The sequence below is a fragment of the Eubalaena glacialis genome, chromosome 7 (assembly GCF_028564815.1).
Source record: "Eubalaena glacialis isolate mEubGla1 chromosome 7, mEubGla1.1.hap2.+ XY, whole genome shotgun sequence".
NCBI classification, from domain to species: Eukaryota; Metazoa; Chordata; class Mammalia; order Artiodactyla; family Balaenidae; genus Eubalaena; species Eubalaena glacialis.
In genome coordinates, this window is record NC_083722.1 from 88219308 (window position 1) to 88245661 (window position 26354).

A 26354-nucleotide genomic window follows, 5' to 3' on the forward strand; every position below is an offset into this window, starting at 1 on the left:
AGCCCATCTCTTCAACAACAGAAAAGAAAATTCTACATCTTGACAGAAGCCATCATCAGCTTTGACACAGGCTTTTTCCACAGCTGATGCTTCTGTATTGGTCCCAGGGATCACTGGCTTCTTAGGCCACAGAGTGGCCCTGGCATGTTGCCATTCTGTGTCTTGCAGAAGGACAATCTCCCATTTGAAAGGCTGCATTGGGAAAAGGCTCTTCGCTTCTGTAATGGGCTGATAGGAACATCCACAGCTGAATATCACCGTCCGGCAGTGTGTCCGAGGCTGGTGATGGATGGAAGGGGAGAGTGACATTTACTAAATCGGGTTGTATCCTCCATGAGGAGGAACGAGGAGCGCCGGTCAGCGGCAGTGATTTACTGAACTTGCTTCGGCAATCTGCAAAGACTTTATTCCAGGCTCACAGCAGGGCAAAACAGACTTAAATCTTGTCCACAGATCTCTCAGGGAACGAAATCTATCATATCACTAGAGGGGGAGAGAGAGAAATCAACTCTGCAATTGTGGCCTGCGTCCAGCGACTAGTCACTGCTGTCAACATTCACACTTCCCCTGGGTGCTTAATGAGATGCAACCAGCATCGTCTGTGCATGCGCATACTATGGGCCAATGGGGAGGGGAGGCTCCGCTGGGTAAAGAGTCACTCTGATGTAGTAGGAAACAGGCTCAGTGCACAGAGGATGAGAGGTGGGCTTGGTTCAAAGGCTATAAACTGGCAGGAGGAATAACAGCAGGATTCTAAGAGAGAGAACACACTGCACCCGCCTTCCCTCGTGGTCAGCCACTGTCTTCTTAAACTGAGTGTGAGCCTGCTGGGAGTCCCAGCCCCCTGTGCAGGGGATATGGGTCAAATGATAGGTAGAGGAAGGCAGGAAAGCTTTAGCAACTAGTTACCATTCCATCCTCCTCTCTATCCTTAGTGCCTGCCTTAAACTATGAGTCCTAATCGTTACTGAGCCTTCACTATGTGTCAGGCACTGTGCCAAGTTCTTTACGTCTGTTAATTAATTCATTTTGTAAAACAACCCTCCAAAGTGGGAACTATTATTATCCTTAATATACAGATGAGGCTTTTGGTAACTTCCTTGGGGTCACCCATGTCATAAGTAGCTTTGCCAGGATTTATGTAGCACCTTATACCCTAACCGCTAGGCTCTACCACCTCAAGTGCTTACACTTGGTTCTGCTCTCAAAGGTCATGCTAAATTACTATTTCTCCAGAAGGAGTGACACCAAACCGTTACTGATTTCCCAATTCACTTCCTTCATAATATTTATCACAATGTGGTCACGTTTATTTCCTCTTTGCTTGCTTATTATTATTCCGTTCTCCCTGATAGACTATAAGCTCCAAGAGAGCAAGGATCTTATGTGTCATGTTTACCAGTGACTCATCATACTAAAACCATGCCCAGCACATGCAAAGCTCTCACTACGTATCAATATTTGTTGAATGAACAGTTTGTCATTAATACTCTTGGTTTAAGTAGGTATATAGGTCATGAGCTTCTCAGAGGCAGGGCCCGTGTTTCATTCATTTCTGTGCCCCATTGTCTAATTTAGGGCCTTGGCCCAAAGTGAGTATTCAATTAATGCTCAATGCCACGTGGTATAGTTTTTGTTTGTTTGGTTGTTTGTTTAATATTTATTTAGTTTATTTTCCTTATTTTTATTTTGGCTGCGTCAGGTCTTAGTTGTGGCACGCGGGATCTTTGCTGAGGCAAGCAGGATCTTTTTCATTACGGTGCGCGGTCTGCTCGGGGTTTCTCTCTCATTGGGTTTCTCAACTCAATAGTTGTGGCGAGCGGGCTTAGTTGCCCCGTGGCATGTGGGATCTTAGTTCCCCGACCAGGGATCGAACCAGTGTCCCCTGCATTGGAAGGCGGATTCTTTACCACTGGACCACCAGGGAAGTCCCAGTGCAGAGGATTAAATGATAAAAATCTTGGCCCCTAGTCGTATCCTAACATTACTTGTTAAGTTCTTTATCCTTTGTGTCTGGGGTAACATCAAGCATGTAGTAGTAGAGGCTCAAAAATGTTTGTTGAATGACTGAAGGGAAAACTCAGTGTTCTAGGAGATGGGGCTCCGGGGAGCTTCCAGTGCATGTAGCCAAGAGCATGCAGTGCAGGGCTGTGGGTAGGATGAGCGCATTAGAGTTGGCTGAATAGTGGTTTCATTTCTCCCGAATTCATGTCCACCCAGAACCTCAGAATGTGACCTATCTGGAAATAGGGTCTTTGCAGATGTCATTAGTTAAGAAGCGAAGATAAAGATACAAATCACATGGAATTTAGGGTGGCCCTTCTCCCTTTTAAGAAGAGGAGAGAATCCAGAGGGCAAGGCCATGTGCAGACACAGAAGCAGAGACTGGAGTTATGATGCCACAAGCCAAGGAATGCCAGGAGCCACCAGAACTTGGAAGAGATAGGGATTCTCCTCCAAAGCCTTGTAAGGCATGAAGCCCTGCTGACACCTCGATTTCAGACTTCTGGCCTCCAGAACTATGAGAGAACACATTTCTGTTGTTTTAAGCTATCCAGTTTGTAGTAATTTGTACTGGCAGCCCTAAGAATCAAATACAGTAGCAGACTTTCCTGGTGGCGCAGTGGTTAAGAATCCGCCTGCCAATGCAGGGGACACAGGTTCGATCCCTGCTCCGGGAAGATCCCACATGCCGCGGAACAACTAAGCCCGTGCGCCACAACTACTGTGCCTGCGCTCTAGAGCCCGCAAGCCACAACTACTGAGCCCGCGTGCCACAACTACTGAAGCTCGTGCACCTAGAGCCCGTGCTCTGCAACAAAGAGAAGCCACCTCAATAAGAAGCCCGTGCACCGCAACAAAGAGTAGCCCCCGCTCACGGCAACTAGAGAAAGCCCACGCGCGCAGCAATGAAGACCCAACACAGCTAAAAATAAATAAATTTATTTAAAAAAAAAGAGAGAGAATCAAATATGGTAGTGAATGTAGATCCTATTTCAGAATACAGCTTAATTTAAATAAAAACAGAATAACTGCGAATGACCCATATTTGAAGCACTACAGGTGCACCTCCCTGGGGGCAAGTTTAATGAATAAAAGTCTTAATTCATAGACAAGATGAATTAGAGAGCAAGGACCTTCTCAAAATGATTCACCACAAGATCTCCTTAAAGAACAAGATTCAATTTAGCAAAGTGTGTTTACCCACAATATCTCATCCCACACTCAGCAGAATAAGATACAATTATAAAAACCACTATCCTTGAATCAATCATAGTCCTTTTCTTCACCGCATAAAAAGAGCTGGCCTGCTTATTTATTAGACATTTCCCTTTGTGATCTTGTTTTAAAGTAAATCAGTTCATTGAAGTATAACCTACATACAGAAAAGTTTCCTAAATACATAACTGTGTGGCTCAGTGAATTTTTACAAATTGTTCACACCCATGGAATTAAAAAGAAATAGAATGTGATCAGCATTCTAGAAGTCTCTCTCCTGCCTCCCTACCAATCACTACCCCTCCCCCATGAGAGGTAGCCACCATCTTGACCTACATCTTTGATCATTTTGGCCCGTTTTGAATGTTATATAATGGAATCACAAAGTATTTACTCTGTGTTGGCTTGTTTGCCCAACATCTCTAAGATTTATCCATGTTGTTGCATGTACGGTAGTTTGTAGTTTTGTATTTCTGTGTAAACATAACACTATTTATCCATTCTACTGCTGATAAAATTTGGGTTGATTCCAGTTTTGTGGCCATTAAAATAATGCTTCTATGAACATTCTTATATGTGCCTCTCAGTGTACATATGAACACATTTCCTTCTGGATATTCAACACACTAGTGTTGAATTATGAATGTATTAGATATCCATACATACTATAGGCTTTCTGACATAGTCAATTTTAGCCGTTTTGATGGATTTGTAGTGGTATTTCACAGTGGTTTTAATTTGCATTTCTATGGTAATTAATGATGTTGGGTGCCTTTCAAATACTTTCAAATACTAACTGTCCATTCGGTATCCTCTTTGGCGACGTGTCTGTACATGTCTTCCCATTTAACAAAAAAAAAAAAATGGGTTGCCAACTCTAACACATTTTTAGCTTCAGGTTTTCCATGTAAGCATTTTACAAAGATCATGTGATAAACATTTCAGCTAGCCGAGTACTATAACAAGAGGCTGAGAAGAACAGGAATTTCTGTCTTGCTATGTGGTTAGATTACCTCCCTTTTTTGTTGGACAGACGAGAGCCTTGAAAAAAGACATGGGAGCTGGGTCTTGAGGACAGAGGTCCATTTGGGGCCACAAAACTGGAGATACGGCTGCAAACATGCTGTGGAATTCCCCTGGAAGCCAGTTGGAGAATATTTTAAATCCTTAACGTCCATGTCAGCAGCCATATCTCTTTCCCTCTATCTCCTCTCTCATAAGTAATTTGAATGCAGCACAAATGATTCAGGGTCCTTTTTCTCAGCTTGTGGGGAACTCTTCCATCAGTGATCACATAGTCTTGATACATGGAGGTAAGGTTTTTTCAGCATGAATCCCTGCAATGTTCTTCTATGTCCTTTCTTTTTCCTAGTGAAAAGAACTGATTTTCTTTCTAATTTCTACTTCGCTTTTAGAGAAAATATTTTGTTCTAATAAACATGATTTGTTGGCTTAGATCTGGTTTCTGTCCATAATGATGCTCTGTTCGTCACTGGAATGACCAATTTGAACTAGTTTGTCTTTGTTGATGGTAAAATGATGCAATTTTCCAGAATTCAGGCTGTGCAAAATGTACCTAAAATAGTAGTTTGAGTTCTCTTGAAGAGTGAAGAAACTTTTATACTTAATAGAGAGATCACCACTCCTATCGGCATTTCAGACCTTGGGTTTAGAGGTAGCTGTGCAGGAAAACCCTGGGGAAAAGATCTGCAGACTTGAAAATGCAGTCCTCAGGCATTTTTATTATGTAAGTTTCCCAAATATTATTTTGAAGTGTTACCTCTGAGACACCCCAGAGCAGGCTCAGTCTCAGGGGAAGCTACATGTGAATCAGGAAGGGCAAATTTTCACCACTGAGTAAGCCTCTCCCCCAAGGACAGACCTAAGTTTCTACCTGGGGCTTATACCCTGAATCTAGGGCCAGAAATCGCAACCAAAGCTGGTGACAAATAGCTTTGTTGGTTCTGCTTGCAAAATATATCCTAATTAAATAATAAAGGATAAGCATAAAGATTTGCAGACAAGGATGGTCGTATAAGCATTATTTATAATGGTAAGATATTGCCAATTACCTAAATATTAAACAACAAAAGATCAGAGTTATATGTTTTTCTTGTTTTTGCTTATATGTATTTTCTTTCTGTTTTTCTTCAATTTCTTATTTAAGATTTTTTTAAATTAAGTGATATTAAAAATCAAGTTAGGTTACTAAAGAAAAGAATACAGGAGAGAAATTGCCAAGAAGTATTTTGTAATCTTTGAAATAGACCTTTAGGATGGAGCTGTGTGGGGCTGGGATTTACAGTTTGAAATAACTTCCTTCAGAAAAGGAGGACAATGAAATAATAGATGAGGCAGCTGGTTGCTGCAGAGCCTTTCATTTGACAGAAAACAGTAACAATCGATTTGTTCTTGGGCCTAGTGATAGTTACCATTTAAGTGCTAATAGATGTCAGGCCATGTGCCAGATATAATCCTTACGTGTATCACCTAATTTGGGCAAAGATGTGATACAGGCACATCTCATGATCAACACCTCCATCCCCCAGCAACTCCATCCTTCCTATCTACACTATGTTGCCGATCCCCGACTCCCAACCCTCTAAGTTAGGGGTTGAGTGCCACCATGCTGCCCTCCTGTTCACCAGAATTATTACCTCATCTCTGATAGTCATCTGGAGTGTTCTGTACCTTCTCCCCTGCCCCACAGTCACCTTATACAGCAAAGTCACTTGTTCATTCATTCTTCCATTCAACAGTGAGTCAAGACCCAGCAGGCCATCTCCAGAATCAAGCACTTCCTCTCTCCGCCCTCCTAGCCTTGGCACACACACAAGCTCTGATCTACACAGACATGGCTTCCAAATCCCAATCCCTGTGCTGCCAACTTCTAGCTGGATGGGACCTTGGGCAAATCACCAACTACCATAAGCCACATTGCCCTTCTTTGTAAGAATGGGTTTACTAATGGTAACTGTTTTACAGGCTTAATGCGAGGGTTAAATTAAATAAGACACTTCACCAAAAGCACTTACACAAAACCCGGCATACAATTTAGTTCAATTGATTATAACTGAACTGAAATAGTGGCCCATCAAATCAGGTTCCTGAAAGAAAAATTTATTGTGTTAGTTGCAATATTTGGAAAGTGTCTGAAAATGAACCACATAAATGGAGCCTTTTGGTAAGTATATAAATACTGAGTTTCTGTTGATGTCATTTTGTCCCCAATCATCCCAAATTATCATTTTATAAAGGGCTAATGGAGAGCCTTCTGTTCTGGGAAGTAACCTCCTCTAGCAAATGTTTCTCTGACCTGCCTTTCTCTCTGAGGTATAATCTTCTGGTTTCCTTGTTGGATTCCTCCCAACAAGATTTAAAATGAGATATTATGTTATATCATACTCATAAAATTTGGCAGAGTATTTGAAAAAAGGAAGGACCCTCTGAGATGATCCCTCCTATTGCTCCTCCATCTTTAATATGCACACAAATCACCTGGGGTTCATATTAAATCAAACACAGCTGCTGATTCAGCAGATCTGGGTTTGGGCCTGAGTTGCATTTCTAAGAAACTCCCACGTGATGTGATGCTGCTGGTCTAGGGATCACACCTTGAGGAGCACAGCCTCAGAGCTGTGAACAACCACAAACAACAACAAACGAGACTCGTTTCCTGAATAAATTCTTCCTCTTTGTCCTCCACTTGCCTCCTTATATCCAGCTCTCCCACTTCCCCCCTTATTTTTTATAAATTTATTTATTTATTTATTTGTGGCTGCTTTGGGTCTTCGTTACTGCAGGCGGTCTTTCTCTAGTTGTGTCAAGCGGGGGCTGCTCTTTGTTGCGGAGCACAGGCTCTAGGTGTGCAGGCTTCAGTAGTTGAGGCACGCAGGCTCAGTAGTTGTGGCTTGTGGGCTCTAGAGTGCAGGCTCAGTACTTGTGGCACACAGGCTTCGTTGCTCCGCGGCATGTGAGATCTTCCCAGACCAGGGATCGAACCTATGTCCCCTGCACTGGCAGGTGGATTCCTAATCACTGCGCCACCAGGGAAGTCCCTCATGCAGTTATTTTAAATGCAAGCTTTTATATGCAACATCGCTGTTTCCCAAACAAATACAATCTGATTCTTTTTAAATGAAAAAAGTAAAATCATACCAATCCGTAAACTTTACTTAAATAACTTTTATGGTGTATTTATTTTTATTATGATATTAATAAAATGCCAATATAAAATCAGGCAAACATTCCTTTTACTTATAAATTTTATGTAACTATAAAAATTAAAAACTAAATCCAAACAAAACTAAAAATTCACACTAATATAAATAATAATTGGAGAGGTATTGCTGTTTGCTGACCCTGAATCACCACTTGCAAATTTACTTGAGTTGTTCATATAGTGCGCCATGCTATTATGTGGCCTTCCCTTGGCAGGAAATCAGAATTTATGTGTAAGGTTTGCCTTTACTCTTTAGCCTGTGACAATCAAAATAGTTCTTCTTGGCTCCAACAGAGTCATAAACACCAATGCAAAGATAGGCCTTGGCATTGCATGGCAATACTTTGTTATAAGGAGAAACAGATGATTCAGAACATACTTATATTGTTTTTGTTAGATTTTCATCAAAATAAAAAACACAATACTGAAATACCCTTACAGAAAACAAGTCATTCCCTACTACTCAGCCATAAAAAAGAATGAGATAGTACCACTCGCAGCAATATGGATGGACCTAGAGATTATCATACTAAGTGAATTAAGTAAGAAAGAGAAAGACAAATACCATATATCACTTATATGTGTAATCTAAAATATGACACAAATGAACCTATCTATGATATACAGAATCATGGACATAGAGAACAGACTTGTGGTTGCTAAGAGGGAAGGGGCTGGGGAGGGATGGAGTGGGAGTTTGGGGTTAGCAGATGTAAGCTATTATATATAGAATGGATAAACAACAAGGTCCTACTGTATAGCAGGGGAACTATATACAATATCCTATGATAAGCCATAATGGAAAGAATTTAAAGAAAAAAGAATGTATATATTTGAATCACTTTTCTGTACAGCGGTAATTAACACAACATTGTAAATCAACTGTACTTCAATTATAACTTTTTTTTTTAATGAATTTAAAAAAAAAAAAGAAAACAAGTCATTCCCTAAAGACAGGGCTATGGATTCCAGGCTTTGGCGGACACCACAGGTAGAAAAGCTCCACTCTGTGACAGGGAATCCTGAGCTGTCTTGACCAGACATGCCCCTCAAACCCTAGTCCAATACTCCTCGCACTGTCCCGCGGTGCTAATGACTCATAGTTTGCTGTGTTATTTGATTCTCCCCCTCACGACCTTGCAAGGAAGACAGAGCATAACCCTGAATTGCAGTGAGGAAATGGAGGCTGACAACTCTAGGTGAGCCCTGCCATATTCCCATAACAGAACCTGACAGCGTCAAGACTAAAACCAGTTCTTCCAAGTCCAACTTACCTCTTCTTTCCTACATCACAAGACTCCCCTGGCATTATCACTAGAGGAAGCATTCTGGAGAACATATAAACCTGGGACTTTTTAAATAGCTCTTCTTATGATCAAACAACCAAATGTTTTCCACCCATTTCATTGCCACTAATCCAAAACAGACTCAGTGCCCTGTCCCGTATAATTCATGTCTATTTTTCCTCTTCTCTTTATCCTCTTCAACAGGAAACACAAAGTCCCGGGCACACAACTGGGTATGACACAATCTAGCTGCCACCCACCACGAGGCTTCTGCCCATCATGTAAAAACAGACATCCCCTTCCTCCTTCATTTCCACAGAACAAGCACAGTGTTTTTATAATCACACCAGCTTTCCATATCCTTAGCACATTCACAAATGTCATTAAGAATGACACATTTCTTTTCCAGGCGGAACTTTTCAAACAAAGCTCTAAAAACAATTACAATAAAATGATGACATCTGCCACTCACTGAGCGTCTGTTTCCTGCTAGGCGTTATGCTAAAAACGCGCATGTGTCTCTTCTCGAGGCCATGTCCCTAGGAAGCAGATACTATCTTACTCCCATTTTGGAGACAGTGAAGTGAGTTTAGAGAGTACCAGTGTTACACAGCTGATAACTAGTGGAGCCAAGAATCAAACTCTAGTCTTTTAAGTGCCAGTAACGCATGCATTTCATCATTAAGCTAATATTACTTGTGAAAAATTGCCAATTTCCCCTGGCTATAGGGCATAGCTCCTTCCCCTGAAAATGTGCAGCCCTTCAACTATATCTCTCTTACCCCTATTTAGCACTTCTGACCTTGCACTATCCTGATTTGTGAGTTGTGCTCAACAATCCTTGAGGGTCTCATACAGGGATTAGAGCACTGCTGTACCTATAATATCCTTTTAGTAAACGTCTTTCTTTTTTTTTTGGCTAGCTGGCTGGATGGGTAGGTGGGTGGATGCAGAGGACCCAGTTGCTTTCTTCTGCCCAGCATTCTTATTTCTGGAACTGCATCCACAACGACCACCACCTATTCTATGAGTGGTCAACCATGGTGTCCACTCCCCTCCTTGGTCACATAAACAAAAGTATTTCCAAATTTCCCTGCAATAGCAATTGACCCAGAAAGGGCAGCTGATCCAAGCAAACTCCTTCCCTGTAGACATTTTCATGATAAAAGGTTGGTAGAAAAAAGAAGGTATGGAGGTCATTAGTGTTAGTCACCAAGTATTTTTTAGCTCTCTGCCTTCAAGGCATACGGGGAGTTTATACTTCCCAGCTTCTCTGAACTTAGATGTGGACAAGTAACTTGCTTCGGCCTAGAGATGTAAGCTAGTGTCCCTTCTGGAAGAACCTATGTAGGCCTATTTGCGATTCTCCCAAGTTCCCATCCCACTGCTGCAATGATCAAGGGAGCATATGTTAAGATGAAACCTCCCTCAACCTGGGTCTCTGAAACACTGTATGAAAACAAGCCCCAGACAAAGCACAGTGGACATGCAGCTAAGCATGAAATAAGACTGGGGAGTTGTTCGTTATAGCAGCAACACCTAGCTCATCCTGAGGGACAGAGAACAGATGCTGCACAGGAAAAACAATACTTCATCCTCTAAATAATAAGAAGCTTTAACCATAAAATTTCAACTCCTAGACCCTTCCTAAATAGGAGCTTTCAAGCGCACACTCAGAGCAGGCTAAAGATACTGATTTTTATTGTTTCAAAGGATCGATTCAATTGTGGCCCAATATCAAACACGATGTGCTCATTCTCTTAAGATACCTGTGTTGTTAAATAATATTGAGGAAATGATTCCAATTGCTGCATTTCCTTCTTTGCTATCTGCCAAGAATATACCCCAGAATGGTGTCGGAGCAGCTGGCAAGAACCTTTGCAAAAAGCTAGAATCTCCACTATTAACTGGTTGCTTGTGACTCAGCGTGGGGGGGGGGGGTGCGAGCAGCCAGCACAATGGAAGGCAGATCACTGCCCATTAAATCTAACAGTGAGACAAAGAAAAGGGGCAAATGAGGTTGTTAACAGGCAACTGGAATTAGACTGAATTCACCAGTAATACCAACCAGAGAAATAAATGGCTTCTCTCCACCACTTAGAGGAAGAAGAGGTAAAGGGTGTGATGGATGGATCTGTATTAGAAAAAAAAGGATCACAGGGTTTTTGGTCAATGATGGCTCCCTGTCAGGCACAACATGGGAACGGCTCTCACCCACCTTCGAGAGCCCACACCTTGTGTTACCCCTCAGTAATTCCTTCAGCAGCTGTGTCTGAAAGCTTTGTCTTTGTCTAAATTGACTTAGCGGTCATATGATCTCAGGCTGATTACCTAAAATCTCTGCGCCTCAATTTCTCCATCTATAAATCAGGACTAAGACTGTCATAAAGATTAAATGCAAACAAAATGTAAAGAGCTCAGCAAGGCCTGGCACATAGCAAGAGCTCAATAAATGTTTAGTTAACTATCATTATAGTTTTTACGTCTTCTTTGGAAGGATCTTGTGCATCTACCTGTGTTGGCTAGCCCTTTCCTTTCTAACTTTTCAAGGGCTCAAGCCTTTATTTTCTTTCACTCTTTTATTCAAGGACATTGCATTATGTGCCAGGCACTGTCCTCATAGACTGTTGACAGTGATGAATGAGACAGACTTCCTTGTCCCCAATAGTCAATACATAGAAGGTAATGCAATCAGAATGTAATGCAAAAAAGGGCCATGGCACCAGGGAAGAGGGTTCCAGTGGTCTTACCCTGAGTAGGTGATATTTGAATGGCACCCTCTTCCCAAGCTCAGCTCCACCCCCAACAGGAACTGCAAACATCACTCTACAGATACTAGGAAACTAAAGCAAAACTCCCCACCCAGCTTTCAGTGCTATGAAAACTGGCCTGAAGGAAAGAGCTCCAGGAGGCATGGGTAAACTCTAAGGCACTGGAATTGATGGCTTGAGATAGGCATGGTTTTCTTGCTTGTGTACTGCAGATATTCATACCAAAAACCATAAAAATAGAGCTTCGGTTCTAATAAAATTGGGGAAATGGTTCCAACTGCTGTATTTCCCTCTTTCTACAATTTCTGCAATAGTTTCTCACTGCATGCTCGTGTCATAAAGTTTCATTTGACAGTCTCCCTACATTTAGAATTTGTACTTATTGCTCCAGCAAAACTTGTACATTTTATTAGCATGACCATACATCCTGATTTGGCTAGGATAGAGCAGCTTTATTCCTGTTGTCCTAGGGTAATTATTAATAGCATTACCTTTCACTTGCAAAGGTATTCCAGCTTGAATGGTAAATGCAATTATACAGTCAACCTAATTTTAGTAAATCTAACATTTAAAAGAAAAAGTTTAAGGATATTTTGATGCTGAAGATACCTTAAGGGCTTCCCTGGTGGTGCAGTGGTTGAGAATCCGCCTGCCAATGCAGGGGACACGGGTTCGATCCCTGGTCCGGGAAGATCCCACATGCCGCGGAGCAACTAAGCCTGTGCACCACAACTATTGAGCCTGCACACCTAGAGCCCATGCTCCGCAACAAGAGAAACCACCGCAATGAGAAGCCCGTGCACCACAACGAAGAGTAGCCCCCGCTCGCCACAACTAGAGAAAGCCCGCACGCAGCAACGAAGAACCAACGCAGCCAAAAATAAATTAAATAAATTTTTTTTAAAAAGTACCTTAAAATTATAAGAGAAGTTGGACTCATTTTCAATATCATTCATATCATAAATTGACAGAATCATAGTGATAATAAAATTATTTACCATTTATTAAAAAGGAAGTATGCTAGTCATTATGGTAAGGACTTTGCTCATTTTATTTCATGTATAAGCTTTATGGTTTCATTTTTAACAGGTTTCTACAGATGCGGAAATAAGGTACAAGACAGAGCAATGGCTCATTGAGGAATCATCCAGGGGTAGGTGGAACGATGTTGTGGAAGGAAGACACAATCATGGTACCCAGAGGGGATGGAGAATCTACTAGAAGCAAAAGAGGCCAGCAATTAGGCATAAGGCAGAGAAAACAAAGTCTGCTTCATTCAAGGCCAAGCATACTCCTTGGCTAGCACGTTGCAGAAGTTGAAACACTAACACTTCTTGGCTTTGGAGCCTGAGTCAAGTATTCAGCTGCCCAGATGGTTACGTGAAGCCCTGAAGTCCACTGACTCTAGAACACTGGGATACAAACCTTTGCAATAATAAAGTTTCTTCTCATTTCAACTATCCTGCTCCCCTCTCCCCACCCCCAGCTTTTCCTTGGCCATACACCACCTTTTTAGAGCTCTCTAGAGCAATATCAAATTATAAAGATAAGCATGACATTTAAAAATCCAAGGGTCATTAAAAATGGATTCAGAAGTTATCATGGCCTGCAAAATCCATGATATGGCTCAGTTGCAGAAGACCAATTTCCCATCTCCGCTCAGATTAGTCTACTGGCTAATCCATGAAGTGTGGTCAATGGATCTGAGCAGTGGGAGATGCGTTCTGATCTCTCCTCTTGCATTATTCACGTTCTCACTGCCACTAGCACCGGAGCCTCATTTCCAACATCATGATTCATCTAATCCCTCCAGGTTTCCACAACTAATCACATCTTCATAAAGTTTAATTTAATCTAATTTAACGTAATACTGCCCTCTTGTGCCTCACCACACAAGGGGTCTTTTAGGGTAAAAAATTATTTCTAATTAAAAATATAATTTCAGCACCTCTGCTGAAGAGCAGAGGGTATATTTCTTGTTTATCTCCATTCATCATTTATCCCAGTCTTTTTTTATACTGGTTTCCATCATTGATAACTGCAGACCAAGAAAATCAACTCTAAAGGCAGATTTTAACATAAATCCACATGTGATTATTTTAAAGTAGCATATGGACAGAAATAGCAAACAATGAATCCAGGCTGCCCAGGAATGAGGAGTGCAGGAGAAACTGAGTAAGAAATCAGGAAATGAAAAGAAAGTTGTTAAACAGACTCACCACAGCTGGCTTAGTGATTTCAATATACTTGGTTAATGGGAAAAACAATCAGAGAGAGTCCTTTAATTGCTTTTCTGCTGAGTTCCTTTCCACATCTCCATGTTTGCAGAGATTAATTAGGAGCTCCAATCACAACCTAAAACTAAACTCAATAAGACAGATCAGAGAATGTTTTCTTTTAATGGTGGTGTGCTCTGGAGACTTCGGAGCAGTGTGTCTCATAAAACTGATGGTCAGTGCTTCCAGTTTGCAAAAGATTGTTTGTAAAAAAATAAGTAAGGTAAGGGCAGAACCTAACATCAAATAACACACAAATTGTCACTTTTTGAGTCATATTCCTAGCTCAAAAATTGGGTCTTAGTATTTTTCTCTTGATTAGTCATCACTCAGCACTCTGGGCAAGAAATGATGGGCAAGAAAATGATCCAGGAAACCTTTAATGCTCTATAAATCACAGAAGCAAAAAGGATGCAACCAAGCTGACTTCTAAGATAAGGTGAAACAGAAAGGTACTGCATAAATGCCTCTGGTGGTGAGCTCTTCTCTTCTAGGGACAGAACTTCTGAGAATTGATCTACTATTTCCATTTGATTTTTTAACTTCAGCATCCATCTCTGTGGTTATCTTAGAAGATGGACACTCTGGCTAGGATAAGATGTCTGAGGATTCCATACACAGCAGGGATGCCTAAAAAATCCACTCTATGTGCTTCTCTTCCACTCCCTGACTTATCCCCTACTAGGCCATACTTTGCTTTCTGACGAACTCTTTCTACCAAGTCCAGAAGTTTCAGCTTTGCCCAGGGCTCAGTACATTCCCCATGTCTTGAATGGCCAAGAAGCCCCCTTTCCCTTTATCTTCTATTTCCACTTTTTCGTTTTTGTCTTAAATATTGTGCCCCCTGCTGGTCTCTTTCACACAGAGCCCCCTCAGTGTTGCAGGAGAGACAAGCAGAAGTATTTTGAGAGATGATAATAGGGTCATCTTACCTGGTTTAGCAGTTGGGGACAGGTTTCCCTGAGGGACTTTCACTCTCCCTGAGAAAGGGCACCTCATAGTGGGTAGGGAAAAGGAGAGGAAGATCATTTCCAAAGAGAGGCACAGCAAAGGTGAAAATCATAATAAAAGAAGGAGCTCAATGTGTTGAGAGAATTTAAAAACAGAGTTAAAATCAAATAAGCAGGGAAGGGAAACAATGTCACAAAATGAAACTGGGAAGGTCAATTTTGTGCCATTTTTCAGGGGAGAATAAGAATTCTTATCATCATTATACTATCAGGCTCCTCTGTCTTGATTCTTAGTACCTCCGTTTTCAGAGCACACAGAGTTCTGTACCCAGCAATTCCCTCCACCTATCAAAACTACATCTCAGTCACACAGCTGATAAAAAACTCAGTCACATGGCGAAGCGACTGCAAAAGTATGGTGAGTCACAGTAGTTTCTGAAGTCTCAGGAAACTATAGAACCCATGGAATCTGTAGGTGGCCTGACTTCAAACCCAATGCTTCACTCTGGCCTTCAGTTTCCTCATCCGTAAAGTGCAAGTATTAATAGTACCTTTCTCACAAGGCTTTTGTGAGGATTACCAAGATGTTAAAGTAAACTGCTTAGTACAATGCCTAGAGTGTCACAGCAAAATAGTCTTAGCCAATATTGCATTTCAATTATGGACAGAGCTTTAGGCAGGAAGAACAAATCCTGGTGGCATTTTAGGTAAGAGTGAACTGGAAAAGGGATATGCCTTTTGTTCACCTTGGAGTCATGTGCAGATCTCCAACTTGGCACATTGAAAGACCAGGTTTACTACCTCATGAAGCAAAGCAAGATACACTTCATGAACCCACAGCAGTCGAGGCTGAGCTTGGAGCCAGCTGGCCTGGCAGCCAAGCCCACCCACCAGTGTCCCTATAGCAATCGCGACCAAACCACAATTGAGAGGCAAACACAGGGGATACCCCTGGAGCACCTGGCTCTGGTGACCAAGGGGTATTGTGCCACTGGGCCACACAGGTCACCTTGTATATAAGGCCACTCTTTCAAGACTGGGAGATTGTAGGTAGTATACCTAATGCATAGAAACAAAACAGAGAGTTAGGCAAAATGAGGAGACAAAGGAAAACCATGCAAAAGAAAGGACAAGACAAAAACCTCTGAAAAAGAACTAAACAAAATGGAGATAGGCAATTTACCAAATAAAGAATGCAAATTAAGAGTCACAAAGATGCTCACTGAACTCAGTGAGAACTTCAACAAAGAGAGAGAAAATATTTTTTTAAATCTGATCTAACGAATACAATAAGTGAAATGAAAAATATAAGGAATCAACAAATTAGAGGATGCAGAAAAACAGATGAGCAATGTGGAAGACTGGATAGTTAAAATCACCCAATTGGAATAGCAAAAAAGAAAAAAAAATTTTTTTAATGAGGATAGTTTAAGGGACCTCTGGGATAACATCAACCATACTAACATTCACATTATAGGAGTCCCAGAAGGAAGAGATAGAGAAAGAGGAATAGACCCTGTTTGAAGAAATAATAGCTGAAACTTCCCTAACCTGAGGAAGGAAACAGACATCCAAGTCCAGGAAGCACAGAGAGTCTCAAACAAGATGAACCCAAGGAGACTCACACCAAGACACATTATTATTAAATTGTCAAAATTTAAAGATAAAGAGAGAATCATAAAAGCAGCAAGAGAAAAATGACTAGTAAGGTACAAGGGAACCTACATAAGACTGTCAGCTGACTATTCAGCAGAAATTTATAGGCCAGAAGAGAATGTCATGATAGATTCAAAATGCTGTAAGAAAAAGACTAACAACCAAGAAAACTCTACCCAGCAAGATTATCATTCAGAATTGAAAAAGAAATAACATTTCCCAGACAAGCTAAAGGAGTTCATCATCAGTAAACCAGCCTTATAAGAAATGCTAAAAGGACTTCTTTAAATGAAAAAGAAATGGGAATAATTAGACACAAGAAAATTATGAAAGAAAAAAACTCACTGATAAAGCAAACATATAGTAAAGGTCATGGGTCAACCACCTTTAAAGCTAGGATGAAGTTTAAAACACAAAAGTAGGAAAATCATCTATATCTCTAATAATTAGTTAAGCCATACACAAAATAAAAAGATGTAAAATATGATGTCACAAACATAAAACTTTGGTGGGGGCAGTAAAAATGCAGTGCTTTTAGAATGAGTTCAAACTTAAGTGACCATCAACTTAAAATAGACTACTATGTACATAGGTTGTTATATATGAACCTCATGGTAACCACAAACCAAAAACCTGTAAAAGATATACAAAAAATAAAGAGAAAGGGCTACAAACACAAAACTAAAGAAACTCATCAAATCCCAAGGGAAGACAGAAGACCAAGACAAAAGAACAACTACCAAAAAAATAAAAAGAACACAATGAACAAAATGGCAATAAGTACATACCTATCAATGATTATTTTCAATGTAAATGAACTAAATGCTCCAATCAAAAGACACAGGGTGGCTAAATGGATGAAAAAAACAAGACCCATCCATATGCTCCGTATAAAACATTCACTTCAGATCTAAAGACACACACAGACTGAAAGTGAAAGAATGGAAAAAGATATTCCATGCAAATGGAAATAAAAAGAAAGGTGACGTAGCAGTACTTACATCACACAAAACAGACTAAAAAAAAAAAAAAAGGCACTGCAACAAGAGACAAAGAAGGCATTACATAATGATAAAGGGATCAATCCAACAAGACAATACAACACTCATAAGTATCTATGGGCCCAACATAGAAGCACTTAAATAAAAGCAGCAAATATCAACAGACATAAAGGGAAAAATGGACAGAAATACAATAAAAGTAGGGGACTTTAACACCCCAGTTACATCAATGTAAAACAGAAAATCAAGTAAACATGGGACTTAAATGACACATTAGATCAGATAAATATATATTGTATCTTACTAGATATATAAAGAACATTCCGTCCGAAAGCAGGAGAGTGAACATTCTTTTAAAGCACACATGGAACTTTCTCCAGGAAAGACCACATGTCAGGCCACAAACAAGTCTCAATAGATTTAAAAAGACTGAAATCATATCAAGCATCTTTTCCAACTAAAACAGTATGAAACTAGAAATCAATTACAAGAAGGAAAGTGGAAAAAAACAAAAACACATGGAGGCTAAATAACTGCTTCTAAACAACCAATGGGTCAACGAAGAAATCAAAAAATACCTGGAGATATAAATACAACAATCCAAAATCTATGGGCAGATAATCAACAAGGACCTACTGTATAGCACAGGGAACTCTACTCAATATTCTGTAATAACCTATATGGGAAAAGAATCTGAAAAAGAATGGATGTATGCATATGTATAACTGAATCACATTGCTGTACACCTGAAACTAACACAACACGGTAAATCAAGTATACTACAATATAAAATAAAAATTAAATTAAAAAAAATCTATGGGCAGCAAGAAAAGCAGTTCTAAGAGGGAAGTTTATAGTGATATCACAGGAAACAAGAAAAATCTCAAATAAACAATCTAAACTTACACCTAAAGGAACTCAAAAAAGAAGAACAAATAAAGCCCAAGTTAGCAGAGGAAGGAAATATAAAGATCACACCATAAATAAATGAAATAGAAACTAAAAAAACAATAGAAAAGATCAATGAAACTAAGAGCTGATTCTTTAAAGAGATAAACAAAAGAAGTTACAACCAAACATCACAGAAATACGAAGGATCATAAGAGATTACTACAAAAAATTATATGTCACCAAATTGGACAACCTATAAGAAATGGATAAATTCTTAGAAACATATAATCTTCCAAGACTGAATGAGGAAGAAATAGAAACTCTGAACAAATCAATTACTAGTAATGAAACTGAATCAGCAATCAAAAAGCTCCCAACAAACAAAAGTCCAGGACTAGCTGCCTTCACAGGTGAATTCCACCAAACATTTAAAGAAGAGTTAATACCTATCCTTCTCAAAATATTTCCAAAAAATGCATAAAGAAAGACTTCCAAATTCATCCTACATGGCCAGACTTACCCTGATACCAAAACCAGATAAAGACACTATAGAAAAAGAAAATTACAGGCCAATATCACTAATGAACACAGATGCAAAAATTCTCAACAAAATATTAACCAACCAAATTCAACAGTACATTTACAGGATCATACACCAGGATCAGTGGGGTTTATTCCAGGGGTTCAAGGATGCTTCAATATGTGCAAATCAATCAATGTGATATACCACATTAACAAACAAAGGATAAAAATCATATGATCTCTCAATAGATAGAGAAAAAGCTTTTGACAAAATTTAACATCCATTTCTGATTAAAAACTCTCAACAACATGGGTACAGAAGGAATATACCTCACCATAATAAAGGCGATATACGACAAACCCACAACTAATATCATACTCAACAATAAAAAGCTAAAAGCTTTTTCTCTAAGGTCAGAAACAAGACAAAGATGCTCATTATCGCCACTCTTATTTAACATAGTATTGGAAGACCTAGCCAAAGCAATCATAAAAGAAAAAGAGATAAAATGCATCCAAATTGGAAAGGAAGGAGTAAAACCATCACTACTTGCAGATGACGTACTATATACAGAAAACCCTAAAGACTCCACCAAAAAAAAAAACCTATTAGAATGAATAAAGGAATTAAGTAAAGTTGCAGGATACAAAATCAACATACAGAAATCTCTTGCATATCTAAACACTAATAAAAAACTATCACACAGAGAAATGAAGAAAACAATTCTAATTACAGTTGCATCATAAAGAATAAAATACCTAGAAATAAACTTAACCAAGGTTAACCAAGAGCTGTACTCTGAAAACTGTAAGACGGTGATAAAAGAAATTGAAGGCAACACAAATAAATGGAAAGATATACTATGCTCATGGATTGGAAGAATTAATATTGTTAAAAATGTCCATACTATCCAAAGCTATCTATAGATTCAAGGCAATCCCTATCAAAATACCAATAGTATTTTTAATAGAACTGGAACAAATAATTCTAAAATCTGTATGGAACCACAAAAGACCCTAAAGAGTCAAAGCAATCAGTATGAAGAACAAAGCTAGAAGTATCATGCTCCCTGATTTCAAACTATACTACAAGGACATAGTAATCAAAACTGTATGGTACTAGCACCAAAACAGACACAGATCATTGGAACAAAATAGAAAATCCAGAAATAAACCCACATTTATATGGTCAATTAATTTATGACAAAGGTGCCAAAAAAATACAGTGGGGAAAAGACAGTTTCTTTAATAAATGGTGTTGGGAAAACTGGACAGATGGAGAAGACTGAAATTGGACCACTTTCTTGCATCATATACAAAAATAAACTCAAAATGGATTAAAGACGTAAATGTAAGATGAAACTGTAAAACTCCTAGAAGAAAACACAGGCAGCACGCTCTTTGACATTGGTCTTAGCAATATTTTTGAAATGTCTCCTGAGGCAAGGGCAACAAAAGCAAAATTTAACAAATGGGATCAAATCAAACTAAAAAGTTCTGCACAGTGAAAGAAGCCATCAACAAAACAAAAAGGCAACCTACTGAATGGAGGTTATCTGCAAATGATATATTCAATAAAGGGTTAATATCCAAAATATATAAAGAACTCATATAACTCAACATCAAAGAACAAAAATTCTATTAAAAAGGGGGCAGAGGACCTGAACAGACATTTTTCCAAGGAAGACATACAGATGTCCAACAGACACCTGAAAAAGATGGTCAACACCACTAACCATCAGGAAACTGCAATTCAAAACCACAATGAGATACTAATCAATACCTTACATCTATCAGAATGGCTATTATCAAAAAGACAACATATAAGTGTTAGCAAGTATGTGGAGAAAAGGAAACCTTTGTGCACTGTTGGTGGGAATGTAAATATATGCAGAATATAAATATATGCAGTCACTATGGAAAACAGTGTGGAGGTTTCTCAAAAAATTAAAAATAGAACTACCATACTATACAGCAATTCCACTACTGGGCATTTATCTGAAGAAAAGAAAAACACTTATTTGAAAAGAAAGAGGCACCCCTATGTTCATTGCAGCATTATTTACAACTGCCAAGATATGGAAGCAACCTATATGTCCATAGATAAATGAACGGATAAAGAAGACATGGTATATACGATGGAGTATTTTTCAGCCATAAAAAAGGATGAAATACTGCCATGTGCAACAACATGGATGGACCTAGAGTATACTATGTTAAGAGAAATAAGTCAGACAGAGAAAGACTGATACTATATGGTTTCACTTATATGTAGAATCTAAAAAACAAAACAAACCAACCAACAAAACAAAACAGACTCACAGATACAGAGAACGCAATGGTGGTCACGAGAGGGAGGGGCATGAGAGGTTGGCGAAATAGGTGAGGGAGATTAAGAGGTACAAATTTCATGTTATAAAATAAATAGGTCACAAGGATGTAATATGCAGCATAGGAAATATAGTCAATAATATTGTAATAACTTAGTATGGTGGCAGATGGTTACTAGACTCATTGTGGTGATCAATTTGTAATGTATATAAACGTCGAATCACTATGTTGTACACCTGAAACTAATATATGTCAGCTATACTTCAATTAAAAAAGAAAGAGAAAAAAGAAATATATTAAATGCTAACATATAAAATAAATGATAATAAAACAAAGAACAAATCTGACCATACCAACTCCCTAAACAACAGCTTTTCAGTGGCATGTCATCCCTAGTAAAGGATCTAACCATTACTGACAGACCATTTACAATGTTACCCCTGACCAGTAACTCCACAGAAATCCTTCACAAACTTTAATGGGCATCACATTGCTTGAGGGTCTTGTCAAATGCAGGTTCTGATTCAGAAGGTCAAGAGTGGGGTCTAAGATTCTGCATTTCTTACAAGCTCCCAGGTGATGCTGAGGCTCCGACTTCAAGGACCACACTTTGAGGAGCAAGGGACTACAGCTTCCCCTTACAAGCACGCCAAGCCTTCTTGGCTGACTGCCAATCTGGAAGGAGTACCCTTCTGTGCTGCTTTCAAGCATCCCATGAATACTTTAATCCTAATGTTCAGTACACTTGCATTTCTCCCTCACAGCTTGTAAGCTACTTTAGTGCAGGAAATTCTTTATCATTTATAAACCATAGACATTACCCAGCGCCAGGAATGGATAAATGGACAGATGGATGGACAGATAGATGGACAGAGATAGACAGGTAGGTAGGTAAGTAGGTAGGTAGGTAGGTAGACAGACAGATAATGAATGCATCAGGGACAGATCAGTCTTTTCATCTACACATGTACAGAAGTTTTACTTGAATGAAATTCTTAGTTGTTTAAAATACATCTAGCTAAATGCATGGTGACACAATCACCGTGTGTGCTCATTAAAATCTCACAAAAAAATGTCAAACATCTTTAAAAGCAGAGCTCCTCTTCCCAAGAAGGGCACTATGCCCTCTATTTTGGTTTCCAACCATGCTAGAGAGGTCACAATACAGCCTGTTCTTAAAAAGTGGTTTGAGAGAGTCTTCTTCCACAGTGCTGTGTGTGGACTTTTTATTCACCCGTATGTAATCCACAAAGCGCATCTCAGTTTCTACCACCACAGCTGCTGTGTTATACACTAAATCACAGTAACAAGATCAGCCTTTATTAAGCACTTTTCACCATCCAGGAAACTCTGTCAAGCATTTTTACTTTAACTACCCCTTAGAAACTGCATAATGACCCTGATATATGACACAGTTAAAGAAACTGAGATTAAAGAGGTTAAGTTAGCCACACAAGGTCAAACAGCTGGAAGTAGATTGGAACTTGGAACCCAGGACTCTCTGACTCAGAAGCCATACTTTTATTCTCTACATCACAGTACCTCCCAAGGAACATGCTTTGGTCACCCATGGGCACATCAAAGCCTTTGGGACATCTGTTTGAAGAGAACTTTGGATTTGTTACCACTTCAATGGATGTCCATTGGGCATGTTCATCATTGAAAATTCCTTGACAGAAGAAAATCTTTGCATTAGTTCCTAGGGGGTAAATCACGCTCAACTTAGCCCCAGCTCCCATCCACATCTCTGGAACCTCACCCTCCTGGATAGCCTTGCATTTCTTCACTTCCATGTCTTATTTTATTAAAGCAGTGAGGGAGAATCAACATGTACCTGGTAGTAAATAGCACATTAAACTACTTAAAGAATTCCACAAATCCTAAGTCTCCCCCAGACTAAAGGTGTTTTTCTTAGTGTTACAGTTTCTGGAATGATGATGCTTTCAGGTAAAAATCCCCAAATCTGCAGGTGTCCTCTTGTTATCTGTATGGCTGCTGCTGAGACCTCTCTTCATCTGACATTTAGACTAACTCGGTTTTAACCCACAATTACATTGCCCTCCCAATGTCTTCTACCACTTCTCCATCTCTCCTATATCTCCACCTTCTGCATGTGTTCTGTTTCCTCTGTCAACCCAGATGAGAAATTCGGTCCCTTGCCAGTTTCTGCAAAAGCAATGCTGAGAGCAAGGAAGAATTTATTAGAGGACAGGGGACCAGGAGAACAGTCGCATCAGAGCTCCCGCCATTTCATCAACCTTTCTCCTTACTGCCCTTCTCACTCATCTCCCAGAGAAACCAACCTAGTCCCTCTGGAGTATGCAGAATAAACACACCAGACACTGATGTTTATATAATCAGCAACATTTCCCTCTTCTGCATTCTAATAGAACCCTGAAATTTTTAGGAATCCACGTATACAAGCAACTCTGTGCTTCAGAGGACGTTTCCTCCCTCCCCAGCTCCAACAGCAGGCTTGACATGTCAAAGAGGAATCCCATTCCCCTTCCAGTGATATGTGCAGGTAGGGGCAGCAATTGATGGTCAATAAGTAGTGAGGGACGGTTTGCTGCAGGGCTTCTGGAAAAAGTGTCCTCATTCAAAGGAGACAACCAAAAAAAGAGACAGTTTCTTTTCTTCCCTCAGCCATGGTGATTAGACGTGACACCATGGAAGTGATGGAGCCATCTTGCTACCAGAGGAGAAGGAAGGTGAACTCATGAGATAGAGATAATACAGTAAGCTCACCAAACTCATTTTATTTTCCTCCTGGGCACCCAGCAAAGCTCAGTTAATAGCCTCCCCTGAAATTAGGCAGTGCCACAAAATTGAGCCCTGACCAGTGGATTATGGATGGAAATTATGTTTACAGCTTCTAGGCCTGGCCTCTGAAACATCCTGCTTGATCCTCCACATTCTTGCTTTCTCCCTCTGCAGGCTGGATTGTGCCTGCAGATGATTCTGCAGCCATGTTCAAGATGGCAGGGCTACAGCATAAAAGAAGGCAAGGTCCATGGAGGCAGAAGAAGTCTCCATTTCCATAGAATGATTACGTACATGAGCAGTACTGTTGTATTGTGTGAAGCCACTGAGATCTCAGGACTAGTTTGCTGTAGCACATTATAGACTGAATGTTTGTGTCCTCCACAAATTCATATGTTGAAATCTAATCGCCAGTGTCATGGCATTCAAGGTAAGACCTTGGCAAGGTAATTAGGTCATGAGGGTGAAGCCCTCATGAATGGTATTAGTGTCCTTATAAGAAGAGGCCAGAGAGCTTTTTCTCTCTCTTTCAGCCCCGTAAAGGTATAACAAGAAGTTGGCAGTCTGCAACCCAAAAGAGAGCCCTCAAAAGAACCTGGCCATGCTAGCACCCTCATCTTGGACTTCTAAGCTCCAGATTTCTGCTGATTCTAAGCCACTCAGTTTATGGTATTTTGTTACGGCAGAGCAAGTAGACTAAGACATAGCACATGACATTTCTTACACTGATTAATACAGCCGAATTCCTTGAGTGCTGAATCAACCAACCCTGAAGTCCTTCTACTGTTAGACTTCCTCTTATGAGCCAAACTTTCTTTCATCTTTAAGCCCATTTGGGGCAAGATCTCATTTTTCCTTTGATGCAAAGCATCTTTCTACAGCATTCATATCTCTACAGTTCCCACTTTCATACTTGTATAAAGAAACCCATCTAGATGTTCATAGAACCAAGGCCAGGATCCACTCTGTTAAAGAAGGTTATCAGTGTATATAAGAACTTTTTAACACTCTCCAGGGGTGATCTGCTTTCTAATTCTCACCATGCGATTTTCTGCCCCCTACTGACAAGATCTATTTCTGTGCTTATTTCTGCTTCACAAGTCCAGTAGATTTTAACCAGCATCCTCTGCCAGCCAGCCAGGGCACCTATAGCAATGTGGGTTGTAGCAGTAGGCATTCTGGAATATCTCTCTAGATAAATCTATTGATCAGAACTCCTTGAGCAGTTCCCTCAGATTTCACAATAAGTCAGATTTTCTCTTGAGTCTTATCTTCTCAGTTCTTGGTTCAGTGGCCTCCCCTTAGGAGAAGGAACTTGAAGTGATGTTACCCTCTTTCCTCTGTGCATACTTTTATCTGCACCTAGTCAAAAGGTGCAAGCTTGGCCTTTCTCCCATTGCAGATGTTCCATCCTTCTCAGCCTGGGGTCTCCACTGTCCCACCTGGGACTGATGCATCAGTGGATCCACCCACACTCTACTGGCTACCAGGCTAACTCGACTGGTCTTCGGCAGCTCCCATGGGCTATGCAGACATAGTAGACATAGAGAGGAAATAAAAAATTCCCAACAAACAGCACTATGAATACGTATGGCAAGTATCTACATATCCTCCCTCCTTACGGTATTCTCCCTTATAAAATGAAATAATTGGTCTGAGTCCAAAGTCTTTTCTGAAACTCCTCCTCCTTTCTCCTCACATTAGAGTTCACCACTTCCTCCTTTATGAACCTTATTATGGTACATACAGTCCTTTGGCATATTCATTGATGTAGCAGGGTACAGAGATTAAGAGCTTGGACTCTGGAGCCAGACATCCTTGGCTATATAACCTTGGACAAAGTAACCTCTCTAGGCCTCAGTCTCCTCATCTGTACAATGGGGTAATGATACTACTGATTTCATCAGGTAGTGGTGAACATTAATTGAGGAAATTGACTTAACATGACTAGAAGAATACCTGGAACAGAGTACGTGCTCAATAAATACGCATGTCACTATTTGTATATCTGTCTCAGCTCTTCTTAGATTATAAACTCCTTGAGTTGAAGAACAAAATCTTATCCATCTTCGTATGTCTAGTAGTAGACCCTAAGTAGTGTTCTGTATGTGTTGACTGAAAGAATGAATGAATGAATGAGAAATAAGTAACTGAAAGAATTTCCAGTTGTGTCTATGGCTAACTAGCAATTATTTAGAGACTGTCCCACTGAAAATCATAGCTTTACAGTGAAAGAATTCCAGTCTTTGTTTCATCTGTCATAACCCAAACCAAGCTTGCTTCAGTTTTCTTGGCACCAGTGAGCTTTCTGATGCATTTTCTGCTTCCATCCCCACCCTCAACCCCCACCCCTGCTCTGTCCCCTGGCCTGGGTGAAAACTTCCTGCCTATCCAACCACAAGAGAATGGTTAAGTAGGTTAAATCATACGATAAGGTCATTGAACAGATGGGTTAGATAACTCATC

The 26354-nt window shown here is 39.9% G+C and overlaps 1 pseudogene; it reads left to right on the plus strand.

Moving 5' to 3' along the window:
• The first annotated feature begins 15117 nt into the window (after window positions 1-15117).
• The window catches only part of LOC133095767 (ferritin light chain-like), a 46516-nt pseudogene continuing 35279 nt past the window's right edge, over window positions 15118-26354 (plus strand).